This window comes from Pomacea canaliculata, linkage group LG2 (assembly GCF_003073045.1).
Source record: "Pomacea canaliculata isolate SZHN2017 linkage group LG2, ASM307304v1, whole genome shotgun sequence".
Taxonomy (NCBI): Eukaryota; Metazoa; Mollusca; class Gastropoda; order Architaenioglossa; family Ampullariidae; genus Pomacea; species Pomacea canaliculata.
Genome location: NC_037591.1, coordinates 18,656,953 through 18,673,438, shown reverse-complemented (window position 1 = coordinate 18,673,438; position 16,486 = coordinate 18,656,953). Strand labels below are relative to the sequence as shown.

The 16,486-nt window shown below is 40.2% G+C and overlaps 1 protein-coding gene across 3 annotated transcripts in view; it reads right to left on the bottom strand.

Moving 5' to 3' along the window:
• LOC112556924 (fasciclin-1-like) overlaps positions 1-16,486 on the bottom strand; it is a 96,436-nt gene that overhangs the window by 72,624 nt on the left and 7,326 nt on the right. The window contains exon 1 of one of the 3 annotated variants that reach the window (XM_025226382.1): positions 12,253-12,323. The exons of the other annotated variants lie outside the window; for them this stretch is intronic. The gene's annotated coding sequence lies outside the window, so the exon portion shown is untranslated. Of the gene's footprint in view, positions 1-12,252; positions 12,324-16,486 lie in introns of those variants that run through there. 3 annotated transcript variants of the gene reach the window in all.

Below are 16,486 nucleotides of genomic sequence, written 5' to 3'. Positions count from 1 at the left end.
ATCAAAAAAGCAAAATTTCTAAAGCGCATACTCACTCTCCTAAGGAGTATGCTCTTAGCGCTTAAGAACAAGAACGAAATATGGACAGCATACGAGGGACAGGAAAACAAAACAAAAAAATAACATATGAGCTATAAACAAATCAACAACCGTACTAAACGAAGAATAAAATCAAACACATAAGACATAAAGAGAACAAGATATGAGCGTAACATGAGTAGTGCTAGTATTTCTGTGCCGCTTCAAGCTACATCATCAGTGTTGCCTTACGAGCATAGTATATCTGGCGCCAAAGAAGCATATTATGTCTGTAAATATTTTAAAGAACCCTTCAAAAATTATAATAAGTAAAGATGAAGGGATAAAGTAACAAGTATACAACAACATGCGTGTACATGTGAATGCACATAACTACATCAGCGTACACACTTATACATGCACACACACACATAGACACATGAAAAAGCAAGTTCAGATAAAATGTGCAAAAGAAAGTGACAAAACTGCGCTTGTTTAGATACACTTTTGATACAATTTCATTTCCATTTAAAAGATCTGAACTACAGATGACAGTCATAAGGTATTTATCAATTGAAGTATTTTTCATATTGTGATACATTCATTACAGCTCTACTGCCAGTATCTGTTTTAGAAACAGTAATCCATCATAGGCTTTGCCGAGGCACTTTCCGGAGTTTGTTAATGTCAAAATACCTGTTACTGTGAGTTGTTCTTTCATGATAAGTTATTTTTTGTGATTTGATTAACGACAAGTATCACAATCTGTAATAAAATGATGAGAAAATTTTTATTTAGTTTTAATAAATAAGCCTCCTGGACATATAACCCACGGAGAGCAGCACATGGACACACAAATACGCGAGAGTAATAATCTCTTAGCCTAACTGCTTGTGATCTGACACATCCCCATATTCTCTTTTTTTTTCTACATGGATCAATACTGTTAAAAAATATGGAAAGGCCATTTTCATATTTTCTACATTTTTATTAATAGTGTTTGTAACAACAGTGAGCAATTCCTTCAAAATCTTTTTAGTGAATTTGTTGTGTGGACGAACAGTCAACGGGAATTTGATGACAAGCCAATGTGGTCTTGTGCGTGCTCGAAACAGTTGTCAAGCAAAAAAAAAAAAAAAGCTCATTGAACCCACAAACAATGCGTGCAATTGCAACATATCCACATGACAAGGCAGAATTGAACAGCAGAAAACATGCAGTGCACATGCAAGCCCTGTCCATTGTCGAAACAATTCAGTCATTTTCAAGCTTATCGTTTATTAACTTGTTATTTAGTGAAAATTATTTACATTATTTTGGTTTATGTTAAGCAGATTACAAACAAAATACAATATTAATGAGGTACGATCATCTATATATAGTAAAGAAGTATATTACTACTGACTCGTACAGTGCCTGTGAACTGTAAGCGACAAGTTACAAATACGTCACCTCGTGTATTTCTTTCTTTCCTGTTGTACACACGTAAGTATAATGCTTCTAAGCATAGTTCAGAAAGAATACGTCTATATATGCCGATCTGTTTTGTACCCACCTACCGGTCTATTCTTATCAATGTAGTATTTTTAAATCAAGGTATCTGACAATGTATACTTTTGCTTAGCAGCTATGTGATAATTACGTCGATGTGATAGTCTTACATCTATTTCATAATTAAATTTAAAAATCTCTCTCTGTGTGTGCATGTTCACAAGTCATTTATTAAAAGGTTTCATCAAGTTAAAACAGCTTGATTCCGCGAGGAATACAGAAATGTTCACTCAGGATCGATAAAACTGAAACAGGAGAACAACGTTAGAAGTAAACGTTTCTTCTTAATTTTATCTCTCATTACCATTACCAGTTTCCTCCCTAATCTTGCCCAACCATCCAATTTCACCGCATGCACATATCTCGAATCGAGTGTAATCCAGGCACCTTAAGTTCCGTGACATTCTAGAAACATCAGAGATCACCTGACAAGATCAGATTGCGTATAGTCGCGCATGTGTAAGCGAACCTTATGTAATTATGTCATTTATGATGTAAGAGGCATTCCAAGAGCAATAATATGAGCACTTCCTCCTTAAACCAAAAGACGTAAAATAAATATCCACATTCCTTTAGAAATAATTATGTGTCTTGGGTTCGACGTACCCACACAGCAGAAGGAAACTGCTTCAGAAAAGTGAGAATAGCAGACCAAACATGAGAAATTCAGTTCGGCATCTTAACGTAGTCATGGTGACGCGCCCATTCAGCCTCAGTCTAGCTCCATTCACCATGAAAGAGAAGAATATTGGTATAAATCCTCAACTAATTCTTCGGAACTCATATTTGCCTGAAGGCATGGCTTGTGGCATGGACTTACTTAGTGCCCAATTACAATATATTTTAAATAACTGCCCAAGTATTTATGGACAACTAAGCAATTCAGACCTCTTGTGTGTGAGAGAGAGAGAGATTGTGGGGGAGAGAAACAGACAATGTTCAGAACTTTTCTTTACACATTGCCACGTGGGTAGAAGTTCTATGCATAATCCTGAACGCTCACATTAATGTAAGCAAGTAGGGGAACAAAATACGATGATCTCATAGCTGCTACAGTACTCAGATCCCGAGTACCCATTCCAAAAGACCTGCACGACGCGTGAATCAGAGTACATCAAAATAGTTTTTAAGAATATTTATTAAAAGTAAGATTATATTTTGCACGGCATTGTAATACAAAGTTTCTGTTTTTGTGCTTTTAGTTATGATTATATACTTAGTCGACTCGGTATATGTTGTCTCAATTGTCTTTGTTAGTCGCAGAACAATTTTGTTCTTTCCTTGTGGCTTACATATACAAAATAGTTTGATATAGTCCTTTTTCATTTAGATTTATTCTTTCTGTCATTTTTAAGTGCTTTTATATGTCATCTTTCTCTCTGTATTCTCCCTCGCACTGAAAATAACTAACCTTCCTCTCTGTCGTCTTTGCGCTGTTTTGAAACGTGCTAGAAAATTATTTATTCACTGACGCAGCAATTTATTCATTGTTGATCAGATTGTATATTCATTCTTCCTTCTATCGGCTTCTCCCTCCCCTTTGTCCACTGTGTTGAAGGTGAGATCCTTAGGGAGAAATTAGCAAGAAATGACGGTCACTGTTGTCACATAAATTCAGCGCAAATCTGAGTAGAAGCTCTTTCTTACAGTCTCTGATCGTTTTCTTCCTCTGGATGGTGGCAATACCTCACTTTTCCTCAATTTTGCCTTGCACTCACCTCTCATTCTCATTGGTGCAGGCTATTCTCAATTTAAAAAAAAAAATTTATAGAGTCTCTTGAAAACAAACAGCAGGAGCTCAACCTTTTTCGAAGATCTCTCCACAAGGAAACTCTGAAAGTGGAAAAAGTGACGCGAGAAAAAAGAAAGCATCATTACATGCAAATGCGATCTCGCAAGGCCAGTGTTTTCCCGCTCTCACACTGCCTCTGGTCGGAAAATCACCGTTAAGAGGGAATGGAGACAAAAGCGGTTCCAGACGTATAATTTTAGAACTACACAATGACTAAACTGAACAAACGCCAAGTTTACAGACATAGGCAGACGTAGGCAGCTGTAAACGGGCAAAATATTCTGCTGGCTGCACTGGTAAGTGGCCGCTGTACTGACTGTTGAATCCTAGCTTCATTGACTGCCGAGGTTTTCTTGGCACTTGAGTTACTACGATTGTGAAAACAACATCGTTGCCGTAAAATTTGGCATACACAGCCTCGTCATGCTCACACCCTGCAAGTATCCTGCTCACCCCCCGATAACAATAGTAGTTTTGATGCTGAAGTGTTCCTTAAGTTGTTTTTTTTTTAGCTCATCGTTTTCTTTTTTGCGGTCAAAGATGCTGCTCGCTAGAAGTTCGATTTTGCTGTCTTTATGCTTTGTTAGCGTATATTGTCCTTCTTCAACTTGTCTCAATACTTTTTGTGGGTTTCCTAAACGGTTCACTATTTAGTTGCTTGTAGTTGTTGCAGTGGGAAAGGCTTCTGTGAGGAGGGTCTGTCGGTCACAAGAATGAGGTTTACTTTTTTGAGTCACGTTATCTGCTCTCTCACACTGTCGCTCTTCTCTTCCTTGGAACTCTGTATTGTTTTGAGTGGAAGTGCTCAACCTACTATCGTCGGAGCTAGTTTCCTATTTCTTCTTTCCTTTGGTCGTGTTTTAGGGGCCACCTTTTCTTGAATCAGAAGAAAACAATCAACGCCACCACACGACACAGTTCAGCAGCTTTCTACATAAGTGATTACAAGTCACCATACAGTGTAATCCTTAACTGCCGTACTTCCCTGCTTTGGATTTCACTCATTTTTCACAATAATTGTGTTGGGAATCCATCGAAAGGAAAATTTTCGACGTAAGGTATAAAACAGTGATTCATGAAAGTGTTTAATCGGCTCACATAGGCCGGTAAGTTTTTTCAAGTGAAAAGAGACATTTTCTTCACACAGAGGCACAGACACTTCCAGCCCCCGCCATGATCATCGCTGACCTCCCAGAATCGTCATTCTTATCATCCGTCATTAGGATTATCTTTGTTAATGCCGGCGTTAGATGATATAAGCACGGTGTTAAAGTATTACATGTAATAATAATAACAACATCATCATCAGTAACTGTGTTATAACGTGTGTGTTAATGACGTAGCATTAATGGTCTGAATGTGTATGTATGAGGTCAACAGATTTTGACGTCAGTGCTGAAAAGTCTTTAATTTAGTTTGTGCACCTGTAACGCGCAGCATAACGACCAAGATAGGTCACACTCTTTGCACTGACCGGTAATGATAAAATGAAGACAATAGAAGGTCAGATATGAATAGGCACATTTGAACTGATGTGATATGCACTCTTGACATTAAATGAAATCTTCGATAAGTCAATAAAGTTCTGCATCTGAAAATACCTTAAAGTTATTATGATATTTGTATGGAAGCTCATCTCGCAATCTTTGGTACAGTGGCTAAACTTCCGTAGATAAAAATATCGTTATATCAACACAATTCTTGTGAGAGTAACAGGATAAAGGTCATTATGTGAGCTTCCTGGAGATACATTATGTCAGTCCTTGCAGATTTGCATGTACTGCGCACGAAGAAGAAGAGAACATTTTATTTATTCGGTGAAAACCCGCTGTGAGACGAGTACAGTTTCATAGCTATGTGACAGTGCTCTTTCAAAAAGAAAGCTGTCTGTGAAGGGGCAAGTGAAGAGATTTATATTTCTGTGACAGTGCTCATCGTTGAATATGTTTTGAAGGACCAGTGATCTTACTGTGTGTACTAATGGAACAGTGCATGGACGGCGTCTAACTGAAGTAGACAAACTTTTCTGCCCTTCCCTTGGTCGGTAAAAAGATTTTAACTGTTCATGTATTGTTATAATAATAGTTATTTTTTGGAAGATGTTATTTAAAAACCCACTGGCAGATCGTCTGCCTATGCTGAAAGAAAGAACGCGTACATGTCGCAAGCCTGGTTTGCCGATTTATAAAAATACACAAAGACACAGAATGTAGGCTAGCCACAGGACATGGAGGCACTGATGTAAACCTCGCAGATGACGCTCGCTCGGACTGGCAGTCACGTGCTCGAGACAGTAAAATATGAAAGTGCCTAAACATGACAAATCTAAAAACTACAAGTAAACTTTTGACAAAAAACAATTTAAACAGTAAGGCTATATAAATCGAGGTCATCTGTATTTTTCCCGATTGCTGGGTGTCCGGACATCGTGCAGAGGTCGGAGGAAGGGTGAAATGTTAGGACGGCAGACTGTGACTGAGTGGCGAGGACAAGCGGAACCTTCCTCTGCAATGGTGTAGCCTTCCCGTTTCCCTGGGGATAGATTTTGCCCCTGAAATAATTTTCGGTTATGCCATATTTTTGGGATGTATATCTGCTTAAAAATGATTATGGTCGCGTTTTCGAATCGATAGGAACTTTCTCATCCTACGGGAAGAGATGAGATTGCGGTGCACTTCCCCATGAATATGCGTGTGATTGTAAGAGCTTGCAAAACCGCCTTCACACTTTCTTGTTCCTTCAGGGAAGATATTCACACATGATCACTTTTTAAAAACTCCTACATGGAGTGAAATTTGAAGCAAGCATAACTCCATTCCCCCATCCATCTCTCTCTCTCTCTCTCTCTCACTTAATTAACAAATTAAACTCAGGAGAAAGAAATCCAGCCAGCCTTATTCGAACAAAAAGAAAGTGAGTAGATATAAGAGCAATCAAAGAGAGCTAAACATAAGTTTTTAAATACGGCAAAATTAAATAATCTTAATAAAAAGTCTTAAATGTAGACATGTTACAGGCTAACTCCCTGTATTTGTGTTGTCTTCGTTGAACTGTTTGAGTTTCGTACCTATTAGTTGACACATACTTTTTCTTCCTTCTGTTCAACAATCTGCTTGTCTTCGGCTTCTTTTGGTTCCAACTATTGTGCTATCGACTGTCAGCCTCCTTTATTTCGCCATAACGGTTTCTTTGCGTCAGTCTTCGGTGAGGTCACAGAAGGTCAGCTCTGTCCTCTCTGCTTCAGTCTCATGTTATCCTAGCGATTTACGGATGGTTTAATCAGAACAAGACTATTTCCAACTCTAGTTTGATCTTCTTTTATCACATTCATAATGACTCATGCCTGTATGGTCGTCCTACGACCGGAACTGTGGTTTGATTATAAGCATTTGCGGCCTTGTTTACAGTTTTTCAACTGGATTGAGCAATATGGGAGCAACTACTGACAACTGCTGTGTTTCATAATCCCATTCATTATTTTATAAACCACCAGATCAAAACAATATGTGAATCATCTCAACTTGGAATGTTAAATTGTGTGGTCTGTGTATGTTTTCTTATTATTCTCTGTATTTTTAAAACCTAACCTTAAGTGGGTTTCTCTATCATGTGTTTATCATGTCTGTTGATCTCTCTTTGGACAATTGCGGACTTGTTTTAGTCTGTATCAGTTTGTCTGTTGTGTGAATCTTTGTCTTTGTCGTTTTTGTCAAGCTCACCGAGCCTTTTGCAAAGCAGAGAAATGCAACATACAAATTTCTGTTATTATGATTATACAGCGCACAGAGGAAGCTTGAATGGTGCTCTTTTAATCTAGAGAAACCTAACGAATGCGGAAGAAATATTGCTTGTTTGCAATAAAGTTTTACGTAGATACAAGTTCTTGCATTTAAAGTGGAATAAATGTTTGTCGTAGATACAAGTTCTGGTATTTAAAGTCCGTTCACACATAGAAAAGATTGCTGGTATTCCCAATGACTAAACCATACATTACTGCATAAATTGAACTTAAAATATTTGAAAATGTTCATATTTCTGTCTTCAAAATGTACACCATTATTAATCTCCTCACAGCTAACAAAGAAACTGTTAATTACTATAATTCTTGTTCTCAGTCGTGCATTATCAGTTATACATTATAATATATAATTATAATATAGAAGAAGAAACGAAAACATATCTGAACAAAAAATTCTCCTTTATCTCAATGACTTTAACTAAGAAATATTGGAGAGAGAAATCAACACTAGGTGGCCTTCATGAGCACAGACCGTCACTATAACAACCCATTTACTGCCACAGGAAAGTCCTCGTCTGATTTCCTGTCTGCTGTTCTCGTGTTTGTGACGTCTTCTTCCTATCGGAACGTATTTAACTGATCGTTTCGGGCCAACCAGCCCAGTTCAAGTGTCGTCTGAAGCTGATGTCCACAAACATTTTCAAATGTTCCTGTTTCTGAAGCCTATTGAGGCAATAAATTATACCTCAAGTTTTCTGACTCGCACATATGTACATGCCAGCGGCAGAAATGTCTGCCAGAGTTTGTTATCCCACATCCATGTTCGTTAAAAAAAAAAACGTTGGAAAAATAGACTCACTGACAAAAATATATACAAGCAGAGAATGCTCGTGTGTGTGTGTGAGAGTGTGTGTGTGTGTGTGAAAGAAAGAGAGTGACAGAAATGCAAATAAACTCATATTCGCACAGACAGATAAATACAAATATAGCAGAGAGACAAGACTAGGTGGCATACTTGAACGTGATGTGAATAGCTCAATATCTTCAGCCATTCTCGCATACTAGGAGAAAGGCATCCTTAACAGAGACTTTGAGTGTACCACATATACCAGATAAACTATACTAGTCTTAGAGTTTGTGTATTCCTAATACTAAAGAGAGACTATGGGTGTAATAAACATGTTAGGGTGACTAAGATTTTTATTTTGTGTTCGTGTTTTGTCTGGATACCAGTTACTTTGATAGAGGTGCTTTCATCATGATACGTTAACACAAAACGGTTGTTTTTCCTGAAACTAATTTTTAGGTAACTTGGACGAATTGTTTTTACTTTTAAATCCTAAATAGGTTGGCAAATAAGTATCCGGGACATTATCTACTGCCGTTGGTGTGCTGGGCAGATTGTAAAGACAACACGTTTTGTGCAAAAAGTGTTACTCTTTTTCACCTAGGTACCAGACTTCACATCATCGATAATTCTTCACTATTGTGACGCTGTACCAGGTAAATGTGGTTAGAATGCGGGTGATGAGTTAGCACTCACTTGTCAGGTAAGGAGATTGTACCGTCTCGTAGCGATACGGATTGTATGACAGGTGCTTGATGCGCTTTGTCCAACGTAGTCAGAGGCAGGCTTCGTGTTCTCAACACGTTGGATCATAAAAATATGTCTAACAGCTATGTAACCCCGGAATTTATCAGGAATATCTAATACCGCTATGCCTGTGATATAGTGCTAGGATTTAAAACTACAGTGTCACAAACATGTAAATTTTATAATTAAGGGAAATAACAGAAAGTGTGAATTACTCTCACATTTATCGCTATATTGGTCTACTCTAAGCGTTTAAATGGCATTGTTACAGAAGCTGGGCCCTGCTTTTCGTCTTCCTTTTTTATTCATTACTTTCTGGGTTTTTTTCTTTCTTTTCCATAAAACACAAGATTGTAAATTTTGCTAACGATTCTATGAAACATTTGTATAGAAATTCGTTTGTAGTCTCGCTAGCCTTTTCTTCCATTACCACCAACTGTCTTCTTCGAGTCCTTCTTCCTAAGATCGATAGGAAAACGCACATAGTGCGTGTTGACTGTTCAGCACGCACATTGCGAGAAAAGCTCGCCGGCTGTGAGTTTTCTAAGCACTTTAGTGCTGTTCTTCGCTCGGTGGCCACGAGCAGAAACAGAGAACAGTCGTGAACTCTTTCACTGCGCTAAGTTAATTATGGCCAACACGCTGCTAGGGTTAACGAGCAGTCAACAGAGTTAGAGGGGTAGACCGCGGGCGGTGACGGACTGCAGTGACAGCAGGATCGTACGTCAGCGTGTGATGGTGTAGCAGGCCTCCAGACTCGGCCAAGTGTTGAGGATGACTGGATACTGGGTTTTAAGGTTTGCATTTCATTGGTACCAGGATAACTTAACATGCTATAGGGACTGACTAGGTGCACAATATAACTTGAGACGGATGTAAGCAGAGTGAAAAACTGCAATGTCCTTCCCCTTGTTTTCCTCTTCTCTTCCCTCCACCCCTACATCGTTCCGTTCCTTTAGCCGGGGATTTCTGTGAGATCCTTTTTCTGCCTTACTTTCTTTCTTTTGTTCTTTTTCTTGTTTTCGTCCACTTATGAATCTTTTTCTTCCCACCTTTCTTAAGTTCTTCTTTAACACAATTTCTTCTCCAATTAATTTCTCACAATTCATATAAATTCACACAATACACACTCAAAGCTTTTGTTTAAAGCATAAGATGGTTATATTTCGCTTAAACAGCGGCTACTGATTCTATCTCGGACCACGAATCTCAGAGGCGACAGTAATTTCGCACCTCCTGTAACATCTGCGCAGTCAGTGATAACTGATAATACCAAGTCAGGAAAATAGTATCAAGTTAGCTGCCATTGCCACTGAGTTAATAATACTATTACCTCCAGTGCAGTCGACCATAGGATCTTGAGCTCACGTGCTAAGGAACATCACTGCTCTAAGCGCGCGTGCACATTGATTGACAAGTGAACAAACTTGTCCATGCTCTCTTCCTCATTCAGTCCGCACGTACGGCTATTTATGGCTCGCACCGCTTTGACGAAACGTCCTTTCGGTGTTTCATAAACCATCACGATGCCGGATAGAAGAAAGTCGAAGATTCTGTTAAAGGTAAACAGACAGGCTAAATGCAGTGAAAGCGGCAGTCGGCGATGGAGTCACTTTTCGTGATATATACATGGGCACTAAGGGTTTCCACCGAAAATGCGAACATTTCGCGCTCCGATATAACCAGCTTCAGCACTAAATCATCAAGCAAACCATCAAGCTGAACTCCTGAGACTTCCACTTTGGAGCTTGCTTTCACACAAATGTATACAAAGACTTCGACTTTTGAGCAAACGCTCCCACACATAAATACAAAGCTGACTTAGTAGGATGTTCCTCCCATACTGTGAGGCGTCCCCTGCTGCTTGTGTTTGACTTTCTTGGGAACCGTTGGTTGACTCGGTAGAGTTGTCAACCATTACAATTATAAGATTCAGAAGGTTATACGACATTTCTGAAATGAAAATATTTAAAAAATCGATCGTCTGGTTAATGTGAGCGATAACAAAACATTCAAACCACCATCTTCTTCAACAAAGTTAAAACCATTAGCACGACAGCGCCAGAACAGTCACATATCGTCATCAGATTTTTAGTCACTGTGCTGAAAAATAGTGGAACTCTCTTGCCTTCTAAATCCGCCATTTACCCACCATCGAATCCCTTAAACGTGCACTGAAACACATCTGTTCCCCGAGCATTACTCCTTACACCAATCAACATAGTTGTCAATAGTTATGATTATAGTCAATTGACAATTGAATAGTCCAGGTGTTCGTCTCCCTCTGTATATTTATGACACTATCCATCCTTACTCTTTGTTTTCCATTTCTTCTTTGTATTCTATGTTTGTCTTGTATTACTTGTCTGCATAGTCGCTTCTCCTTCCGTCCTTTGTATACTGTCCATGTCTCCTACTTGTCTTAAGCGCTGAGAGCATGCTCTTATGTGAACGTGGTAATGCAATATATACATTACCTGTTTCTTCTCATTATTAATAGTAGCATTGTTAGTATCGGCCTGAACACAGATTTGCGCGATCTGTTATCAATCATTTCTTTCTTAAATCCGATTAGAAATTCATCCACATCTCCAACATCTTTACTCATCCCTAAACACCCAACAAACATTCGCGAATCTTTGAAACATGTGTTGTAACATCTTAAGCTTGAATCATCCGGTATGTCTTCTTTAACACCGAAGCCCTAGTCAGTCTCTACGGCAGACCTGGGCAAAGGCCGGCCCGCCTCCTGTCTCTGACCGGCCCGCCCGCTGGCCCGCCCGCCAGTATATATATACTATATATACAGTATTGGGTAAAACTGAGTTAACTATATTAGTCCGGCCCTCTAAACCCATCCCAATTTGTCATGCCCTGGGAAAATTAATTGCCCACCCCTGCTCTACGGTCTACTCATGCAGACCTGCATATGCCTCGCGTCAGACGAGATGCATGTCGGGCCGATATCTGTTAGGGGCCCACTTCACTAACCCCTATTACCCCGTACGCTTCTAAGATTTTAAAGTTGACCTCCATACTTATCTCTCTCCTAAATACCTCCAGCAGCTGGTGGTCCCCTCTTCTCATTATCTCTCCTTTCCTCTTTTCCCCATTCCTTTTGCTTTTATAGTTTGAATTCGTTCAGCTTGCTTCTCGTGCTGCTCTTTTGTTCAAGTGATCCGAGCTTCATTGCAACTGCAATATCTGTTATTACTATTAAAATATAAAAGTACAAATAATTCAAAACTATCCAACAAAAACGCCACGTTTCCCGTGATTTATTACTTCCAAAGTTATTGTGTTGATAACAAAAAGGGATGCATGTTTCCCTTGTTTTATCCCAGTGAAGTTAGTATGTTTCGCACCGCACTTCTCCCAAGGCTTTATGCGTACATGCTTATCACGCATCGAAACAACTTACCTTCAACAAAACTAGTCACAGTAACTTTCTACTATTATAAAACACTCTTAAGAAATAAATTTCGCCTAAAGTTGCTGTTTAGAATAAGAGTAAAAGAATAATGAAAATTTAAAAGAAATGCGTGTAATTAAACTTACCTAGAGTGTTTCTTTTAGTAGACCATTTCTTTTCGGCTTGAGTTCCCTACTTGTCTTGCTGTTTAACAAACTAGGAGAAGAGCATTGAGCGCCACTTAATGGGTAAATTATTTTTGTGACCCTGTTATGTGGCTAGTAATATTCATTTCTTGAGTTCGTGACTGGGCAGAAAAACAAAATCCAGCGAAGGTTTGGAAGAAGGCAGTGATAATAACCATAACAACTGCTGACTTCGCACTCTACACATGCCTTCATTGGCAGCAGGGATCATGGCTGTGTGCTCAACTTATTTTCTTCGCCAAATTAAGCCTCTCTCATGGGTCGTTACGCCCAGGTACTTTTCCGTGATCGACAAACTTACAGGAGCAGAAAAATATCGATCGGTTGATGTACGTGTTCTTTGATCGCCGACAGCGAGCAAGGTTTTATTTATACGAGCGTAGGTTATGAGCAGCACAGTTTGCAATAAGCTCACACAGTCGTTGGTTAGTGGCTTGCTTTGGCAGGTGTGAGCATTTCATGACGGCCGCTTTTCTTTTGATTTAACCTTGAGGGGATGCACTCATAAAAAATGGTAAAGATTAGGACTGAGAACGTAGAGCAGGGGTTGGGAACGTCTGGGGTCGGCGAGAAGCATGCTACTGGAGCCAAATCAGAAATTAAAGCAGAAATCAAGCTGAGACAGGAAACATCTATTGGCACGTGGAATGTACGTACGTTACACCACTGCGGCCAAGTTCAACAGCTCACCCACGAGCTACAACGGTTGGGACATTGTGGGACTGGCAGAGGTCAGATGGACAGGAAATGGGGAAACAACAACAGGCGACGGCCAAACTGTGGTACAGTGGAGAGGACGCTAGACATGAGTACGTGGGCTTCCTCGTGCACAAAAAGGTGGCCGGAGCCGCCATCAGCTGTACACCCGTATCCAGCAGGCTGATCATACGTGTCTCAGCTAATCCCACAATGTCACTATTGTTCAAGTATACGCTCCAACTTCCATTCATGGAGACGACGAAGTGGAAGAGTTGTACCAACAACTACGTAAGGTTGTGAAGGCAGTTCCTAAAAAAGACATCCTCGTTGTACTCCATCACTGGAACGCCAAGGTTGGCCAAGACGCTTACCAGCAACAGGCAGGAACGGTCAGTAAATTAGGCGTTGGAGAAACCAACGACAGGGGTATCAGACTGAGAATTTGTGCAGAGCCAGAGACTCATCTTGGCCAACACCTTACATCCTCACAAGAAATCAAGGACGGCCACGTGGCACTCACCATAATCAAATCGACTATATCCTGCTGTCGAGACGCTTCAAATCCAGCACCAACAAGGCCAAGACAAGGACGTACTCAGGTAGCGATCATGACCTTTCTCTCACAAATATGAAGCTGAAGCTGAAAACGAGGTGACTCTCAATTTTGTCAGCTCAAATCTAAAGTGGATAAGTATATTTCTTTCCTAAAAGCAAGATTTATTGTGGAAAATTATTTGGCTTCTATCAATAGCAAGCAACTATCTTTAAGAAACAATGGTTCCAATTTCGTCCTTTTATCTCCTTGAAATGCATACCTCTTTGACACAGGAATGTAATAATGATGATTTCTGTAACACTTTTCTCCCCCATTAAGGTGAACTCAAAGTGCTTTACACAAAGAACACTGCACGTACCTGATAAATGCTTACAGCATACAGATGTAAATTCTGGAATCAACATGAGGAACTGTCCCACTTTGGTGAAGTACGCTCGCATAGGTTTTGTTCCATTGATCTTATCTAGCTGCATCTTAGTAATAGGCATAAAGGGTGCTTGTCCATTGGTCACCGCGCAGGCCAAGATGCCCACACTGTAAATGTCAGATTTAGTATTGTATTCGACCAGATTCTTTTGTTCAAGAATTTCTGGACTGAACATCTAGCGTCTGTCATAGAATGTTCGCGGGCGCTGGCCCCGTGCGATTGTGGAAAGAGTTGTGGAGGCCAGTGAGACATCTGTTCGCTAGCTGATATTAAAACATAGCTAGCCTTCGCGCCCCTAAGTATGACTCCTCTGCTACAAAAGTATTCCAGAGAATGTAGTACATACTGCAAGATATATGTGACCGCTAGCTCTATGCACAAGGTATATGTGACCGCTAGCTCTGTACACAAGATATGTGTGACCGCTAGCTCTGTACACAAGATATGTGACCGCTAGCTCTGTACACAAGATATATGTGACCGCTAGCTCTATGCACAAGATATATGTGACCGCTAGCTCTGTACACAAGATATATGTGACCGCTAGTTCTGTACACAAGATATATGTGACCGCTAGTTCTGTACACAAGATATATGTGACCGCTAGCTCTGTACACAAGATATATGTGACCGCTAGCTCTGTACACAAGATATATGTGACCGCTAGCTCTGTACACAAGATATATGTGACCGCTAGCTCTATGCACAAGATATATGTGACCGCTAGCTCTGTACACAAGATATATGTGACCGCTAGCTCTATGCACAAGATATATGTGACCGCTAGCTCTGTACACAAGATATATGTGACCGCTAGCTCTGTACACAAGATATATGTGGCCGCTAGCACTGGCAGTCCTGCTATGAAATACCTATGCAGAAGGTCACAACAAGAACCAAAGTCGATAACAGGCATGACTGTCCACAAGTCATGGCGATGGACGAAGCTACAGTTATGTGGGAGAACAGTCTCATGTTGTAACTGCTTGGTTAATACAACTTCTTTCTGTATATAAGAGAACTCCTGATGTAAGGTTTCTTTTTAGATAAATCCGTTTAACAGCCACCTACAGTACTGTTAGCATTTGCACTGTGGCTTGTATCTCTCCGTCCTTTGCCTATCACAGTATATAGTTGATAGGCAAAGGCAACATTGCCAAACTGAATGATGACCACTTCTGGTGATGAGTATATGGTGATTTGTAGCTTGCCTAAATGTATATCTAAATTTAGTAAGTATATTTACTGTAATAAAGGAGGATGAAGTATGTTGTTTTTCTGGTTGAATATTTATTTTGTTTAGTCTGGGGTTGCTGTCTGCTGGTGTCTATTGAAATTACAGTGTTTGCTTTGCATATTGTTGTGGCTAGAGACTGCTGTAAAGTGCATGGAACGGACAATGGACATAGTTGTACTTAGTGCGCTTACCAGCGATACACACACGCTCGAAGTAACTGCTACACAGAACCAAGGCACTCTAAGACATGGGGCGATCTGCTCTTCAGTCAAGCACTCAGTTACAGTCAAAATGGTGTAGTAGAGAAACGAGTGTTTCCTATGTATGCAAGTAACCTTGAAAATTTGTGTCTGTTTTCGACTCGTTGCAAATGAATATTTCTGAAATTTTGACACAAGCTTTTTCTCTTGCACGAAAAAGAACCATTCCCTTCTCGCCGTCTTACACATACAAGCGCGCCTACACATTCATACACATGATAATAGGAACGTCAGGAAGGGTGTAGACAACCACTGAGTTTGAGAAGAGGGGAGAGTTAAGTGATGGGAAGGGGGCGAAAAAAAGTGAAGCCGGGAAGAAATGGGGACTAAGATCGAAAAAGACCTTTGAAAGTACGCAGTCGGTCTAGCATTCTTCTTGCAAAACATTGTGGCACGCGTGTCCTGGTGCTACATGCAGACCCGCGTTCGCCTAACTGCTTTGCATCAAACTAACGTTATTCACCGTCCGGGGCAAGCGTCAGAGCGTGAAATTAATACGCGCGGTAGAACTATTTCTCGAGATGACTTTGCTCATAATTTAGAAGGCGTGAGAGGGGTACAGACTGAAGAAGTAAGGTTCGGAAAGGTTGATTTTGGAGGAGACGGCTTCGACTGTCAGATGAAGCTTCATTGGCTTCCTTCACGAGCATATTTCTGCACGCCCTGTTGAAGTTGTTGCTGTAGGGGTTTTTGTGGCAAGCAGTAGAATAGGAGAAAATCAAAATGTAGAAGTCGTATGCACATGAACTTCGAGAACAAGATTCTCTGAGACAAATCATTTCCTCAAAAACACGACCAAAATTGGACAGTATGATAACGTTTACTTTAAAAAAACACAAACCTAATGCAAGACAGAGCCCAAGATACACAAATGTCGGCTCTGGCAGCAATGTTTCATAGCTTGCTCTAGCGTGTGACCGCAGCCCCGCAAAGCTGATTATCTGGGCTTCAGGAAAGGAGAAATGCTAGCGGTAAGCACGCAGTGCTCCTTTACC